This window comes from Lithobates pipiens, unplaced genomic scaffold (assembly GCF_037356315.1).
Source record: "Lithobates pipiens isolate NorthernLeopardFrog02 unplaced genomic scaffold, aLitPip1_a1.2 Scaffold_16, whole genome shotgun sequence".
Taxonomy (NCBI): Eukaryota; Metazoa; Chordata; class Amphibia; order Anura; family Ranidae; genus Lithobates; species Lithobates pipiens.
Window position 1 is genome coordinate 615,880,012 of NW_027507748.1, and position 15,803 is coordinate 615,895,814.

The 15,803-nt window shown below is 49.8% G+C and overlaps 1 protein-coding gene across 1 annotated transcript in view; it reads left to right on the forward strand.

Annotated features, from left to right (window-relative positions):
• The window catches only part of MTUS2 (microtubule associated scaffold protein 2), a 1,194,608-nt gene that overhangs the window by 129,820 nt on the left and 1,048,985 nt on the right, over positions 1-15,803 (forward strand). The gene's annotated exons all lie outside the window — the stretch shown is intronic.

The window sequence follows — 15,803 nt, forward strand, 5'->3', positions numbered from 1 at the left end:
AGATGTCACCTTGGTTAACACAAAGGATAAAAACACCACATTTGATGAAGAAAATATTTTGTTTATAAGATTTAGATGGGCAGAAATATAGGCACAAAATCAAAGTCTGATGTTCACAAAGGAGAATCACATATAACAATGCAAGTAATAAAACAATGAACAGAGTCACTTTAAATAGACCCAATTGCAGGACTCCACTGAGGGGATTTTCCCAAAGAAGCAAAAAGGGAGAGAGCAAGAAATGTTAGACTAGCTCGCTTGTGGGCTCCCAGTAACCAGAGCCAAAGCTTAACTCTCTGGTAAGAAAAATGTCCCATATAGAACTATCACACAATGCAGAGAAAAATCTTCTGCCAGCTTGATGGAGCTCTGTATGTTGGTGCACATTGGAAGTGTAGTGCCCTTTTATTGAGAAATTTAAACTTCTCTGGAGATGGTGGCATCGCAAACAGAGTTCCCCTTTAAAAAGTGTGAAAAGCTGGGAAGTCACTTTAAAGATGTTAGGAGGTTACAAAGATTATTTCAGCTGAGGAGGGATGGGAGCTGACTTTAAAGGGGTTGACAATTTTTTTTTTTTTTAAATAACAAACATATCATACTTACCTCCACTGTGCAGCTCGTTTTATTCCACGTACACGCGGTTGGAGAATCCGTCGGAATGCGTTTTATCGGACCGCGTCGTCAGATATTTCGACTGTGTGTGGTATGCATCGGACTGATTCCGTCCGAATATCCGTCGGACCCAATTTTCCAACATGTTGGAAATATTTCCCGACCAACTGGGCCGGTCGGACCTAATCCGATCATGTGTAGAGAATTTTGATCGGACCAAGTGCCACGCATGCTCACATTCAAATTCCTACATCAAATCTATTGGCTTCTAGCCTGAATCTAGTCCCATCGTAACGAAATTACGTCATCAGGTTCTGAAAGATCAGATTTTTTGACAACTTAGTCCGACCATGTGTATGCAACAGTTTCGGACACAATCCGTCAGACTAAATCTGACGGACAAAATCCGACGGATTTGGTTGTGGAAATCTCCGACCGTGTGTACAGGGGCTTACACAGAGTGGCCCCGAACCTGGACTTCTGGGGTCTCTCCTCCCCGCAAGAACTAACCACATTCATGCGAGCTCTCTAGCATGGTGGTTAGTCCTTGCGGGTACGCTTCCGTGATACGGACGGCCGCTATAACCGCATACTGTATCACTCGGCCCCACCCCCAGCGCACCATGTCATTGAATGTAATTGACAGCAGCGCGAGTCAATGACTGCGCTGCTTTAAATCCATCCACTCTAGCTAATCAATGGCCAGGCTGAGCGGTGAAGAGGACATCAGGGGTGAGCGCAGCAGGTGAGCAGGCTCAGGTAAGTAAAATGGGGGGGGCAGGGGGGCCAGTATTGTCGGATGTTTTTTCCCCTTAATGCATAGGATGCATTAAGGTGAAAAAACGCAAACCTTTACAACCCCTTTAACAGTAGTGTGTCCCTTTAACGTGGCTCGTGGAACTTGTTGCTTCTTTAGATAGAATAGGTCTGAGGTCATTTGTATTTACAGTTCCTGCCTATCAGGAAAGCAAGTATCCTGTGTACAATACATCAATGGGCAGCTAGTGTAGATAGGCCGCAGCACTGATTGGACTACAGAGTCTGTGTCTCTATGTGGCAGTCTGTGTTGTGTTGTGGACTTAAATAACTGGCAACAGCAACAAATGAACTTGTAGCATGTGGTGGTGTGGTATGGGTTAGGAACCCTCTCACCTGGTCCTTTCCTGTAGTGGTGTAAAGCACTTGCCTTGGGTCTCCTTGATCAGCACTCTCTTCTCTCACACATCCTAACTTTCCCTCAGTCTTCTCCTCTTTCCCCTGAAGGTTACTGGATTTTTCTTTTTATAAGCTCCTGCCCATTTGATCACTCGGGATTCGTAGTCCTATTTCTTAATAAAGAAATTCCTAACATTCTTAGCATTGCTATACAAATTCCTGTGCTAACTGAACTGCAGAACATTGCCATCTTGTGGCCACATAACAGCCTTCAATTAGTAACAAGGCAGTGTGTTCGAATACATTTATCTATTTACCTCCAAGCTCCTCGTGGCCTTATTCTTGAGCATTATTTTGCAGTGCTAGCTTTCCAACGTGCAAGTAAATAGGTTTTGGTCTACGACCAAGTGTTAGTGAGGAGTGAGAGTCATTGCAGAGCAGAGGACCCATCATTATCAGAGGCTTCTGCAGGGGTAAGCGCTACACATAACACACTAGAACTGTATTATACATAATGAACATCTATGCTTGATCTAGATAGGCTCAATAATTGATGTGCACATATACACTTACATGCCCATACGGGCCCACAAGACAAGTGCACTGTTGTGATTAGGGATGAGCCGAACACCCCCCGGTTCGGTTCGCACCAGAACTTTCGAACGGACCCCGCGTTCGTAACGAACGTTAGAACCCCATTGAAGTCTATGGGACTCGAACGTTCGAAATGGAAAGTGCTAATTTTAACGGCTGATATGCAAGATACTGTCCTAAAAAGGGTTTGGGGACCTGACTCCTGCCTCAGGGGACATGGGTCAATGCAATAAAAAGTTTTAAAAGCGGCCGTTTTGGTGGGAACACTGATTTTAATGACGATTAAAGTGAAAAAAAAAATGAAATATTCATTTAAATATGGTGCCTGGAGGGTGTCTGTAGTATGCCTGTGAAGTGCCACGTGTTTCCCGTGTTTAGAACAGTCCCTGCACAAAATGACATTAAACGGAAATAACACCATTTAAAACTGCTTGCGGTTTTAATGTTATATCTGGTTCCTGCAATATGGTTGAAAATCATTCAGAAAAATGGCATGGGTAGCCCTCCCTGCCCATTACCAGCCTATTTGGGTCTTGTACGCATATTAAGGGGAACCCCGTACCCATATTAAAAAAAGGAAATGTGTGTGGCCCCCAGGCCCTATATACTCAGAACAGCAGTATACAGGTGGTGCAAACAAGACAGGGACTGTGTAGGTTTGTTGTGTTAAGTTGAATCTGTTTGTAATTTTCAACTGGTACATTTTTAAAGTGTAGCTCCAGTCAAAAAAACTATTTTTAAGCTTTTTGGAAAACATAGGGAAGGGTTATCACCCCTGTATAATTTTTTTTGTCGTCCATCTTTTTTCATCTCACTTGCTGTTGTCTCCTTCCGTTTGCAAGTAGGAGATGTTTGTAAATTGGATGTTTGAAAGTAGGGGCCTGCCCTATATGCTCTGCAGAAATGGCGGAACAAGGTGTTGGTTTTGCCACAACATTGTAAGCCCTCAAAGTGACTCTTGGTGGGCGCTGGAGCGCCCTGCTGTGAACGATTATATCAAGAATTGTAATTACATGCCATTGTTGAACAGTGGTAGAAAAATTGACCTTTGGTGGTTGTGGTGCTGGTGCCACAACACTATAAGTCCTCACCGTTACTCTGGGTGGGCACAGGAAGGGGCCCTCCTGTGAAATATTATATCAAGAATTGTAATTACATGTCCCTGTTAAACAGGGGCAGAAAAATTGGGCCTTAGGCACTGGTGCCATCACACTGCAACCTCTGCCATATACTCTAGTTTTATTGCAGGAATTAGCCCTGCTGCAAAGCATTGCATCAAAAATTGTACTTAAACGCCCCTGTTAAACAGGGGCAGAAAAATTGGGCCTTAGGCACTGGTGCTATCACACTGCAACCTCTGCCATATACTCTAGTTTTATTGCAGGAATTAGCCCTGCTGCAAAGCATTGCATCAAAAATTGTACTTAAACGCCCCTGTTAAACAGGGGCAGAAAAATTGGGCCTTAGGCACTGGTGCCATCACACTGCAACCTCTGCCATATACTGTAGTTTTATTGCAGGAATTAGCCCTGCTGCAAAGCATTGCATCAAAAATTGTACTTAAACGCCCCTGTTAAACAGGGGCAGAAAAATTGGGCCTTAGGCACTGGTGCCATCACACTGCAACCTCTGCCATATACTCTAGTTTTATTGCAGAAATTAGCCCTGCTGCAAAGCATTGCATCAAAAATTGTACTTAAACGCCCCTGTTAAACAGGGGCAGAAAAATTGGGCCTTAGGCACTGGTGCCATCACACTGCAACCTCTGCCATATACTCTAGTTTTATTGCAGGAATTAGCCCTGCTGCAAAGCATTGCATCAAAAATTGTACTTAAACGCCCCTGTTAAACAGGGGCAGAAAAATTGGGCCTTAGGCACTGGTGCCATCACACTGCAACCTCTGCCATATACTGTAGTTTTATTGCAGGAATTAGCCCTGCTGCAAAGCATTGCATCAAAAATTGTACTTAAACGCCCCTGTTAAACAGGGGCAGAAAAATTGGGCCTTAGGCACTGGTGCCATCACACTGCAACCTCTGCCATATACTGTAGTTTTATTGCAGGAATTAGCCCTGCTGCAAAGCATTGCATCAAAAATTGTACTTAAACGCCCCTGTTAAACAGGGGCAGAAAAATTGGGCCTTAGGCACTGGTGCCATCACACTGCAACCTCTGCCATATACTGTAGTTTTATTGCAGGAATTAGCCCTGCTGCAAAGCATTGCATCAAAAATTGTACTTAAACGCCCCTGTTAAACAGGGGCAGAAAAATTGGGCTGCTGGCATCACCCAGAACCAAAAATGTTCTTCCAACATATCAGCGGAGGAGGAAGAGGATAGACAATCAACATAACAGGACAGTCACTCAGCATCAGCATAGGCAGTCTTGAAGGGATGTGGTATTTCAAAAAAAATTATTCGGTTACATCAGCTTCAGGTGCTTGGTAGCTGTGGGTGATCCAAGACTGATTCATCTTGATGAAGGTCAGTCGATCAACTGATTCGGTGGACAGGCGCACCCTGTGATCGGTAACGAAGCCACCAGCAGCACTGAAGGTGCGTTCCGAAAGAACGCTGGATGCAGGACAGGCCAGTAGCTCAATTGCATACTGTGCAAGCTCTGGCCAGTGATCCATCCTCAAGACCCAGTAAGCCAGAGGATTTTCAGTGGGAAAGGTGTCCAAGTCTGACCTTGCCCCTAGGTATTCCTGCACCATGTAAATTAGACGCTGGCGATGGGTGCTGGAACCAATCATACCTTGGGGCTGCGGACTAAAAAATTGCCTGAAAGCATCAGTCAGACGGCCACCTTCTCCACCGCTCCTTCTGACTGATGCCTCCGGAAACACGTTGTCCAGGACCAGGAGTTTATGACCTCCCAGTCTCTGGGAACGCGTTGCACAGAGCTTTCTGCAAGGCCTCCCGGAGATGTCTCATCCTCTGCTCCCTCTGCGATGGCAAGATAAGGTCGGCAACCTTACCCTTGTACCGTGGATCAAGGAGAGTGGCCAGCCAGTAATGGTCCCTCTCCTTGATCCGAAGAATACGAGGATCCTTCCGCAGGCTTTGCAGGATCAGGGAGGCCATGCAGCGTAGGTTAGCTGAGGCATTCGGTCCGGAGTCCTCTGGGTCACTAAGGACAACATGATCCGCAGCTACCTCCTCCCAGCCACGTACAAGTCCACGTGTTTCTTGGGACTGTAAATCATCCCTATAAGACTGCTGCTGCTGCTGCTGATGCTGAGTGCCAGCCTCCACCTCCATGCTGACACAATTATCCTCCTCCTCCTCTTCCTCCTCCTCACCCTCTTCCTGTGTGATGGGTGGCACAGCAGGAACACTGTCTGGATAAAGGGGGCCTTGAGAGGCAAGGAAGTCCTCCTCTTCCTGCCTCTGTTCTGCCTCAAGTGCCCTGTCCATTATTCCGCGCAGCGTATGCTCCAAGAGGTGGACAAGAGGTACAGTGTCACTGATGCATGCACTGTCACTGCTCACCATCCTTGTGGCCTCCTCAAACGGTGACAGGACAGTGCATGCATCCCTGATCATGCCCCACTGGCGTGGTGAGAAAAAACCAAGCTCCCCTGACCCTGTCCTGGTGCCGTAGTCGCACAGGTACTCATTGATGGCCCTCTGCTGCGTGTGCAGCCGCTGCAGCATGGCCAATGTTGAGTTCCATCTGGTGGGCATGTCACATATAAGGCGGTTCTTGGGCAGGTTCAACTCCTTTTGGAGCTCAGCCAGCCGAGCACAGGCATTAAATGATCGGCGGAAATGCACACAGACTCTCCTGGCCTGTTTCAGGACATCCTGTAAGCCGGGGTACCTGCCCAAGAACCGCTGCACCACCAGGTTAAGGACGTGAGCTACACAGGGCACATGGGTCAGTTGTCCCTGTCGGAGGGCGGAGAGGAGGTTGGTGCCATTGTCGCAAACCACCATTCCTGGCTTAAGCTGGCGTGGCGTCAACCACCTCTCGGCCTGCCCCTGCAGAGCTGACAAAACATCCGCCCCAGTGTGGCTCCTGTCCCCCAAACAAACCAGCGCAAGCACGGCATGGCATCGTTTTGCCTGCGTACTCGCGTAGCCCCTGCAACGCCTACGGAGCACCGCTGGTTCTGAGGACAGTGCACTGGAAGAGGCCATGGAGGAAGACGAAGGGGAGGGGGTGGAGGAGAGAGGTGTGTCACAACCAATAGTAGCATTTTGGAGGCGTGGTGGCGGAACAACCTCCAACACTACTGCACCTTGTCCTGCATCCTTCCCAGCAGCCAGAAGAGTGACCCAATGGGCCGTGAAAGACAGGTAACGTCCCTGTCCATGCCTGCTGGACCATGAGTCAGCGGTAATATGCACCTTACCGCTGACCGCCCTGTCCAGCGAGGCAAGGACATTGCCTTCCACATGCCGGTAGAGAGCTGGAATCGCCTTCCGTGAGAAAAAGTGGCGTTTGGGGACCTGCCACTGAGGAACCGCACATTGTACAAACTCACGGAAGGGGGCCGAGTCTACCAACTGAAAAGGCAGCAGTTGAAGTGCTAGCAATTTAGCCAAGCTAGCATTCAACCGCTGGGCATGTGGATGGCTGGGAGTTAATTTCTTCCGCCGGTCCAGCAGCTGGGGCAGGGACATTTGCCTGCTATAATCGGACGTGGATGTACCACTAGCAGAGTTCCCGGAAGCACTTGGCTGTGACACACCTAATTCTACACCTTCATTCCTCTCAGAGCAGGTTTCAGAGAGGACTGAAGGTCTAGTGGGGTTGGAGATGCCAGCTGATGAGGAGCAAGGAGAGGTCCGCTTTGTTCTTTGGTGTGGGTCTTTGAGGTACGCTTGCCAACGAGCTGCATGGCAGGTCAACATATGTCTGGTCAAGCATGTGGTGCCCAAGCGGCTGATGTTTTGGCCACGTGAGATACGCTTGAGACATATGTTGCAAATAGCAGCGGTGCGATCTGATGCACTCGTCTCAAAAAAGGCCCACACCAAAGAACTTTTAGAATAACGCGCAGAGGAAGCGCTCTGCGCAGGCGGAGCTCTGCGGTGTGATTCAGTCGGTGTGCTGCCCCTAAGCTGGCCTCCGGAGGGCATCCTGCCTCGTTGGACATGTGCCTCCTCCTCCTCCTCCTCCCTCCTTCCAGGCACCCACGTGGAGTCAGTGCCCTCATCATCCCCTCCCTCTTCATCGCTGTAGCAAACCTGGCAGTATGCTGCAGCTTGTGGAACATGACTGCCAGATTGCTGTGCTTCTTGAGCATCCTCTCTCTCTGCGCTCACGCTACTGCCTTCCTCTAGCTGAGTGTCATCATCAGAGCCCACCAAACACTGGGCATCCTCCTGGAGCATGTACCCAACACTGTGCTCAAAGAGTTCAGGAGACTCCTCAGGAGGACGTGGTGGGTCTAGGGAAGGAGTCACTGATGATGACATTGAGAGGAGGGACGACGATGTGTTGGCAGCTGCTTTTCTGCTACCCTGAGACTGGGTGAGAGAGGATGAGGAGGATGAAGAGGGCTTGGTCATCCACTCTACCAAGTCGTTGGCATGTTGCGGTTCAACATGTCCAGCTGCAGAAAAGAAGGACAAGAATGTCCCATGGCCACGTGCTGATGACAATGCACCGCGTCCACGACCAGCACTGTTGTCTCTAGACACAGAGCCTGCTTGCCCTCTTTTATCGGCTCGCGCCTGTCTGCCTCTCCTTGCTGGCCTTCCAGATATGGTAATGGCCTGAAGGGAGTTGGGTAAAACAGTAGTTGGGTAGTTTATATTGTGCTGGAGGCACACAACACCCACTAACTCCTGCAGATGCCTTTTTTATAGAACAGCAGAGTTAAAGGGGTATATACAGATGTATACTGTGCTGTGCTGGAAGCACACACAACTTCCAATAACTCCTGCAGATGACAATCGGGCCCAAATAGAGAACAGCTATGTAGGTGGATTATAGCGGTATGTACTGGGTACAGAGCACGCACACAGCACGCACTATCTCCTGAGTGACACTACTGACTGCAAGCTCTATTGTTAAAGATGGACCACTAGCTATATAGGTGAGGTGAATATCACGGTGTATACTGCGGTCAGGGCACGCAGACAATAACCAGAAAACAGCAGAGTTAAAGGGGTATATACAGATGTATACTGTGCTGTGCTGGAAGCACACACAACTTCCAATAACTCCTGCAGATGACAATCGGGCCCAAATAGAGAACAGCTATGTAGGTGGATTATAGCGGTATGTACTGGGTACAGAGCACGCACACAGCACGCACTATCTCCTGAGTGACACTACTGACTGCAAGCTCTATTGTTAAAGATGGACCACTAGCTATATAGGTGAGGTGAATATCACGGTGTATACTGCGGTCAGGGCACGCAGACAATAACCAGAAAACAGCAGAGTTAAAGGGGTATATACAGATGTATACTGTGCTGTGCTGGAAGCACACACAACTTCCAATAACTCCTGCAGATGACAATCGGGCTCAAATAGAGAACAGCTATGTAGGTGTATATAGTGGTATGTACTGGGTACAGAGCACGCAGACAGCACGCACTAACACTACTGACTGCAAGCTCTATTATTAAAGCTAGATCACTAGCTATATAGGTGAGGTGAATATAGTGGTGTATACTGCGGTCAGGGCACAGACAGTAACCACTACACAAGAGCAAGATAGTAAATCAGCCAAAAACGATTGGTGTGTAACTGTGTTGAAGGTACACAGAACACCCACTGCTTCAGACGCCAACACACTGCACGAGGCTGCCTTAATGGCGGCCTTATATAGTGTGGGGCGTGCACTACACAGCCTGAGCTATGATTGGCCACAGGCAGGATGCCTGTGGCCAACCATGGCTCTCCTCGCTGCTGGCGCTGCGATTGGCCAAGCATGCGGGGTCACAGTGCATGCTTGGCCAATCGTGAGACAGCAATGCATTGCGCCATCGCAGTGCATTGTGGGCCACACGAATTTTGCCGCGAACGGCCCAAACGTTCGGAATTTGGCGAACGCACGAACGACCGATGTTCGAGTCGAACATGCGTTCGACTCGAACACGAAGCTCATCCCTAGTTGTGATGTATCTCTGCTATTCATTTGCTTTAATACATCTTGCCCCATGTTTAGGTATTTTCAGGCAAAAAGGACTTGCATTTGAGAGGGGTTGCTGGTATATTCACATTGTTATTGACTTGTACATAGAAGTAAGGGCAATGCATGGTATATGCAGCAATAAAAGCAATAACCACTTCCCCATGCAATCCTCTGCCCTCAGAATGCTTCACAGATATATTTTCTAAGCAGAACACAATAATTTGTTATTCTGCCATATCCTGGCTGTATAAAGCAAAGATAATGTACAGTATAATTTATTAAAATATTTTACTGTAACAATAAAAAAACTGTGATTTATATACAGTTACTTTTACACACATACATTCCATAGGAAAAAGTCACTCTGGTCTTTCCATTATATTTCAGTGTCAGTCAATTTTGACCTGACGGAATGTAGAATGTGTGTCAGTTATGCTGACCTTAAACTGTCATAAATCCAGCAAGCCTTTCTGGTCTCCTAATACCTTGTTGTTGTGCCCTGCAGCATATCGAACAGACACTCTTACATGTTACACTTACAATGTGCTTTGATGTTACAAGACTTGCTAAGAGCTCCTCATGTTGACTGATCTCCGAGTACATTCAAGTTTCTAAACTTGGCAGTGTCTCTGTGTTTGTAAAGTAACAAGCTGAGATTTAATTCCTGACTTGGTCTTATTGTTTTATGTCTTTGTTCTCTTCAAAATATCGAAATTAGGTTAATTCATCTTAATGACATTCCCCAGTAAGGTTTGTATTTAATCACTTGACGTTTATATTGTATGTAGGCAGTAATTTTAAGGGGCGTTCTCTTGAATAAATCGTTTTCCAGGTAACGTTTGTCCCAGGAAATTTCTTTTGTTCATCATGTAGTTCTAGAACTTCAAAACAAAGTTCTAGTGAAAAAATAACTTTAAGCAGTAAATGTAAGTCTGTAACATTTTCTATGAGGAATACCTTTCAGCCAGCCATCGGTGCTAGGTGGAGGGGGGGGGGGGTTGTTGCAAACAGTGTCTGCTATACTGTACTATTTTGCTTCAATTGTTAGTGTAGAATATTATTTTCGTGTCAGTTTAGGGATATTGTGAGTGTAGTGAGGAGGACCATCATTCAGCTTTTCATAGTGTGCAGCTAGAGTAGGGGCAGCTCAGATAGTTTCACTGTAGTTTAGTGAGACCATGTCAGTATTCTTTACAATTACTGTATAGCTAGAGTAGGGACAGTTCAGATAATGTCAGTGTAGTGACCGTTGAACACCGTCTATTTGGTTGCGTTACTGCCAGTTTAACACCATATAGTTTTGTGTGCGTTACTGCCAGTTTAACGCAATATAGTTCTGTCTGTGTAACTGCCAGTTTAATGCCATATAGTTTTGTGTGCGTTATGGCCAGTTTAACGCCATATGTTCTGTGTGTGTTACTGCCAGTTTAATGCGATATAGTTTTGTGCATTACAGCCAGTTTAATGCTATTTACTTTTGTGTGTGCATTACTGCCAATTTAATGCCATATATTTCTGTGTGTCACTGTATGTTAGGCACAATATATTGCAGTATATTATAGTGTATCTGTGGAGAGTGTCTGTGTAGTGTACTCAAATTAAAGTTCACCAAACACCTCTTTACATTGATTAAAGTGCATCTGCGTACAGATTTCAACTTCTTCTTTACATTTGCTTATAAGCACTGCCCCCTCCCTCCCAATAATGTCTGGATAACCCAATAAGGTTGGAGTGATGGTCAGTCCTCGGGCAGGGCATAATTTCCTCTGTTTAGTGAGTTTGCCCGTGCTATCAAGCCACAGCATGCAGAGGAGGTGGTGGACTGGCTTCAGGTCCGGACTGGCCATAGGGCAGACCGGGCATTTGCCCAGTGGGTCGGGGCCGCCCGTGGCCTGTTGATGATCAGGCCGCACAGCGGGAGGTAAGCGGCGGCCGCGGCCTGATCGTGGGTAACACGGGCCACGGCCGCCGCTCGCCTACCGCCATACGGCCGTGCCTGTGTCCTGCAGAACTGGCGGCTGCATGGGCTGTGCTGTGTGTCTCTCTCACACACAGCTCAGCCTCAGCGCCGCGCTGACAGTTCCGCTCTCCTCCTCCAGCTGTGGCCGTCCGCGCGGTGGGGAGAGCTTCAGGCTGCTGTCACTATTCCCCCCCTCGCTCCCTCTCCCCTTCTCACGTCGGCAGCAGGGGAAGAGAAGGCGTTCCTTTTTGGTAGTTTTCCCTCCCCATTGGCCAACACAGAGGGCCAATCAGAAGAAACTAGAGGGGCATCATGGGAAATGTAGTCCCAGAGATACATGGCACCATTGGTATCAGCAGGGAGCAGACTACAGTCCCCAGCATGCACTCTGCTGGGGTGAAAGAGAAAACCCAGAAACAAGCTGAGGAGTGCTTGTAGCAGCTACTACAGGAGACATGGCAAATGAAACAGAGGACTGTGCTGGGGGAACTAATAGCCCCAGCACAACCAGCCACGCTGCACCGCACCACCAGAGAGAGTGACGCTGCACCGCACCACCAGAGAGAGAGAGTGACGCTGCACCGCACCACCAGAGAGAGAGAGAGTGATGCTGCACCGCACCATCAGAGAGAGAGAGTGACGCTGCACCGCACCACCAGAGAGAGAGTGACGCTGAACCACCAGAGAGAGCGCGGCGCTGCACCACCAGAGAGAGCGCGACGCTGCACCACCAGAGAGAGCGCAACGCTGCACCACCAGAGAGAGCGCGGCGCTGCACCAACAGAGAGAGCGCGGCGCTGCACCGCACCACCGGAGAGAGCGCGGCGCCACCGCACCACCGGAGAGAGCGCGACGCTGCACCGCACCACCGGAGAGAGCGCGACGCTGCACCGCACCACCGGAGAGAGCGCGACGCTGCACCGCACCACCGGAGAGAGCGCGACGCTGCACCGCACCACCAGAGAGAGCGCGACGCTGCACCGCACCACCAGAGAGAGCGCGACGCTGCACCGCACCACCAGAGAGAACGCGACGCTGCACCGCACCACCAGAGAGAGCCACGCTCCACCGCACCACCAGAGAGAGCCATCCTGTACCTGCAGCGCCAGAGGGAGCCACCCTGTACCCGCAGCTCCAGAGAGCAGGTCAGTGTCACTGTGCCATGGACACAATAGGAGACAGACAGTACTGGCATGGCCACAATAGGACTAGGACACTATAATATAAAGGGGACTGCCCCGTAAGAGGGCACTGTAATCACTGCAGTGCCCCTTTTTAGTGCAGTTCCCTTTATATCACAGTGTCGCTGCACATTACAGTGTGGAGGACCAACACCAGCCACCCCCGCTAATGTCTACCGAACCCACCCCCCCCCCCCCCCCGGTCCCTGGAAAGGTTGGCTGCTCAATCTAAAATGCCCGGGCCTATTTTTTGTCCCTATTTTTTGTCCCCTGACTGGCTTACTGAACTTTCCTCATTACTCTTCATCCTCTGTCACACAAGCAGAGAGCCCTGCCAGTTGCAGTAGCCCTGCAGTTGTCTATTCCTGCCATAGCCCCAACATCAGCCATTGAGGCATGTTGGTTCTGAGCTTGAGGATGACAGGAACATGAGCCTAGAGAGAGGGAGGAACACTGGTAGACAAATTGGCATTCATGTTCCCCAAGCCGCAGCATATTGCCAAGTTGTCTCCAATGGAAATAATGAAGATGGAGGAGATGGAGATGATGATGAGGTCACTGATGCGACTTGAGTGCCAGATAGAGCAGAGGAGGAAACTGGAGGTGAAGCAGCACAACTCCAAGGAGGCTGACATCAAGAAGGAGTAGAGAGCAACCAACCCTATTCCATCGCATTATGCAGCTGTTATCTCCTGGCCCACTCCCCAAAACTTAGTTGTCTGGGCCTTTTTCAGCACATCTGCAGCAGATCGCACTGTTGCTATCTGCAAACTGTGTCTCAGGCACATCAAACTTGGCAAAAACACAACCATATGCATATCATTGCAATTTTTTTTACCTTCATCAAGAGCACCTCTACAGGGTTATGGTGGGAAGGCGCCCCTGACACCCAAATAGTAATTTTTCTGCACCTGTTTGACAGGTGCACATCATTGCAATTTTTTACAGCAAGGCAAATTCCTGCTTTCATCAAGAGTACCTCTTTAGGGTTACAGTGAGAAGGTGCCACCAACACCCAAAGACCAATTGTTTTATTGAATAACTAAACAACAATTAAAAGAAAGTTGCACTCACAAAGGTTGTGTGATACCAGAGAGCAGGGAGCTGAGGAGAGAAGGGATCCAGCTTGCAGCAGCAGGCTGCATGTGAACTGCTCCTTCCGGCCAGGAAGTCTCAATTCTCAGGCTGGTTCCACCTCCACAATTCACATGACTCAGAGCGGTGCCAGCCGACAAGAGATGCTCTATTGGTTGCTATGACAATGCGTTTCAGTGGGCGTGGCCTACTTTAGGTCCTGAGATATGCTGCTCCTTCAGAGCCCAGTGCCATGACCAGCGGCTCTCATATGTGATGTCATGCAGCTCCAGCCAGTCAGACAGCCGGAGTCCGTGGACCCAGAAGAAAGATGGGCAAAGATGGATGCAGCCTCCAGTGGGAACAACGAGGGTTTCATTTGCAGGTAAGTGTTATATAATGTACTAGTATCTTATGCATACTAGCACATTATGCCTTTACTTTGCAGGTAAGAAAAAAAAAAGCTAAGTTTTCTTCCTCTTTAAAGACTAAGGCCGCGTACACACGGGCGGACTGTTCGCCCAACCTTGTCCGCTGAACAGTGTTTGGGCGGACAGTCCGCTCGTGTGTGGGCTTTCAGCGGACAGTTTCAGCGGACAGTTGGACGGACAAAGTCTTTCGGAAATTCCGAAAAACTGTCCGCTGAAACTGTGTTTGAGCGAACAGTCCGCCCGTGTGTGGGCCTGTCCGCTGTACTTTCGAAATGAGCGGACTGTTCCCGCTCGGAAAGTCCGCCCATTTCGAGCACGTGTACAGGTAGGCGGGGCCCGCGAAGGAGACGTCGCGGGCTCCGCCGCCTGGAATGGGCTTAAAGGGGAACCCCAACGCCGAAAAAAATCGGCGTGGGGGTTCCCCCAAAGTCCACACCAGACCCTTGTCCGAGCACGCTACCCGGCCGGCCAGGAAAGGGGGGCGAGCGAGCGCGCCCCCCCTCCTGAGCCGTACCAGGCCGCGTGCCCTCAACATGGGGGGGTGCCTTGGGGAAGGGGGGGCCGCGCGGCCCCCCCACCCCAAAGCACCTTGTCCCCATGTTGATGAGGACAAGGGCCTCTTCCCGACAACCCTGGCCGTTGGTTGTCGGGGTCTGCGGGCGGGGGGCTTATCGGAATCCGGGAGCCCCCTTTAAGAAGGGGGCCCCCGGATACCGGCCCCCCACCCTATGTGAATGAGTATGGGGTACAATGTACCCCTACCCATTCACCTGTGAAATAAAGTACAAAAAAAAACACAACACAGGGAAAAAATATTTTATTGCACAGCTCCGGGGGTCTTCCGTCTTCGGGGGTCTTCTCGCCGGACTCCTCCGCTATCTGTGTGTAGCTCTTTTACTAGCGGAGGAGTCCGGCTTTCTTCCTCCCCGCCGCCGGCCTCTTCTCCCGACTTCGGGGGTCTTGTCCCCCTCTTCGGTTCTTCTGCCGGGCCACCGCGCCTTCTTGTAGCTCTTTTGCAGGCGGTGGCCCGGTCTTCTGTCGCCGCTGCCTTCCGTTCTTCTGTCGCCGCCTTCGGTTCTTCTGCCGGGCCACCGCGCCTTCTTGTAGCTCTTTTACAGGCGGTGGCCCGGTCTTCTGTCGCCGCTGTCGTCGCCGCCGCCGCCGCCGCCTTCCGTTCTTGTTCTTCTTCTTGTTCTTCTTCTTCTTCTCCTGGAGATGTTGACTCGACGAGCTCTCCGGCCGGAATGCCAGGGACACGCTCCGCTGCCACTTATATAGTGACAATGGGGCGGTGTCACATGGTATATGTCACATGGGTTGGTCACATGGTGACCCCGCCCCCTTACGATGTCATAGTCCCCATGTGACATCAACCCATGTGACCAACCCATGTGACATATACCATGTGACACCGCCCCATTGTCACTATATAAGTGACCGCACAGCGCGGCTCTGGCATTCCGGCCGGAGAGCTCGTCGAGTCAACATCTCCAGGAGAAGAAGAAGAAGAACAAGAAGAAGAACAAGAACGGAAGGCGGCGGCGACGACAGCGGCGACAGAAGACCGGGCCACCGCCTGTAAAAGAGCTACAAGAAGGCGCGGTGGCCCGGCAGAAGAACCGAAGGCGGCGACAGAAGAACGGAAGGCAGCGGCGACAGAAGACCGGGCCACCGCCTGCAAAAGAGCTACAAGAA